The sequence below is a fragment of the Tupaia chinensis genome, unplaced genomic scaffold, assembly GCF_000334495.1.
Source record: "Tupaia chinensis unplaced genomic scaffold, TupChi_1.0 Scaffold000628_1, whole genome shotgun sequence".
Classification (NCBI taxonomy): Eukaryota; Metazoa; Chordata; class Mammalia; order Scandentia; family Tupaiidae; genus Tupaia; species Tupaia belangeri.
In genome coordinates this window covers 1,607,041-1,609,172 of record NW_006160148.1, presented here as the reverse complement: position 1 = coordinate 1,609,172, position 2,132 = coordinate 1,607,041, and the positions used below count along the sequence as shown (strand labels likewise).

General features: G+C 55.1%; 1 protein-coding gene across 1 annotated transcript in view; it reads left to right on the top strand.

Annotated features, from left to right (window-relative positions):
• The window catches only part of RHCE (Rh blood group CcEe antigens), a 59,623-nt gene that overhangs the window by 28,830 nt on the left and 28,661 nt on the right, over positions 1–2,132 (top strand). The window lies entirely within an intron of this gene.

Here is a 2,132-nt window from a genome sequence, read left to right as displayed (position 1 = left end):
GGCGTGTGCCACGGCCTCATTAGAGAGGCAGGCCCGCAGGCTGCAGGCCCCACGCCGCGCCCGCCAAGCCCAGCTGTGCAGTTAACAAGCCCCCAGGTGATGCGTGTGCACACTGAGGCTGGAGAAGCGCGTCTTTGCGTGGCCCGCCCCTTCGGGGGCCCTGGGTGCCCAGACCCGTGGAAAAGGTGGCAGGCACTGTGGGTCTTGCTGCAGTCTGCTCAGCCTGGCGTGTGTTCCCAGGTGTGTCTCAATCGCGTGCTGGGCATCCACGACAGCTGCGGCGTGCACTACACCTTCGGCCTGCCGGGCCTGCTCGGAGGGGTCGCGTACATCGTGCTGATGGTGACCCACAGCATCTGGAGTGGGAAGAACAGGTGAGTCTCCTGGCTCCCCACCCACACCCCATCCCACAGAGGGGAAAGGTGCCAGCGCTCAGCTGGGGCGCACGAGTTCAGGCTAGGCCCTCAGAGAATAGCCATTCCCAGCCCCTACCTGGCATGGAGTCACCGCCTCTGCGGGCCATATCTTCCCCAGAGAGGCAGCTTGGGTGTAGACGCTGCGAGTTGTCCTGAGACCCCCACATGCAGAGCCAGGCAGGCAGGCCCACCCCAGGTAAGTCTGTCTCCAGCCCGTGGTGCTCTAGGTCACGTGATGAGAGCCTACGCAGAGTCAGGACTGTCTTGGAGGCTGCTCTTCCCCCATGAGCTGGGCATGCTCTTTCACCCCTCTCGGCCTCACTGGTTACAGGGTGTGTGCGCTCACTGGAGACAGAGACAGGCAGTGAAGGAGAGGCAAAGTGAGAGATCCCCCTCCAGGAGGGATGGCCATGCTGAAATCGCCTCCCCTCCATTGCCCTCTTGGGATTTGGGGCATGCACAGGCGCCTCGTGTGCACTGTCAGCTGCCAGGTCTGGGATGCAAACCCTGCAGTCAGTCATGCAGGGTCCAGCAGCCTTGGCCTCCACGCCATCTGCTGGCCATAGTCTGCGTTTTAACAGGTGTACAGGTCTTCCAGATGGTTCTTATTCACTGGTCCACAGCAAAACAATACCAAAAAAAGTAATAAAATCAGTTAACCAATGATGTGCTGGTAAAGGGTTAACCGCCAGCTCTCTGAGAAAACGAAGCCCTGATCTACAACATGTGCTCATTTTACGGTGCAAATACCCCACTGAGACTGATTGCGAGCCGTCAAGGTAACATCCCTGAACATGGACTTGGGCAGTGATGAGATAAGTCAGTCCCATGAGCGTGCAAGCCGGCCCCAGCACGCACCTGCAGGTCAGCGCCCATCGGGACGGGGGCTGAGGACCAAGCAGTAGTCTCCTCACCTCCGCAGGCGCCCACTGAAGGGAAGGTCCTCGGGACAGCCTTGACCTCTCTCGGGGAGGCTTTGGTCTGCGGGAAGTCAAGGGCATAGGCCTTAGGGAGACAGACCACGGTCCTGTTTACCACTCTTGTGACCTGATGCAAGGTACTCAAATTTGCCCTCAGTTTTCTATCTGTAAGTGGGATAAGATATGTCACGGGACCAGCAGGTGCATGGTGGTTAAGGTGCCAGGCCCACACGTGGCCAGCTGCAATTGGAGTCCTGGATCTGGCGGTTTGCTTTCTCACTTTCTCTCTATATATCTGGTCAAATAGAAAAATAGTAATAATAGGGGTCAGCAGGTGGTGCCTGGCTAAGGGCACTGGACTCCCACATGGCCAAAGGTTCGGGTCCCAGACCTGGCGGCTGGCTTTCTCACTCTCTGTTTCTCTTGCTCTCTTTCACTCTGTCCCTCTCTGGTCAAATTAAAATAAATAAATAAATAAATGTTAAACAAAATAATTATTTTAAAAAACATAATTAACAAATAAAATAAGTAAATAATTCTTGTTAAAATAATAAATAAAATTAAATAAACGAATTACTTTTTAAAAGATCTATGTCATAGGGCTGCTGTAAAAATTTTGAAACATGAGGGAACCAGCAGTTAGCGTAATGGCTATGTCGCTGGACTCCCACGTAGTCGACCGCGGTTCACGTCCCGGACCCGGTGGCTTAAAACCCACGCCGGGCGCGTGTGCGTGCGTGCCCAAGATCCCAAGAGGAGAATAGAGGAGAAGGGATTGCGGCGTGGCCATCCCCTC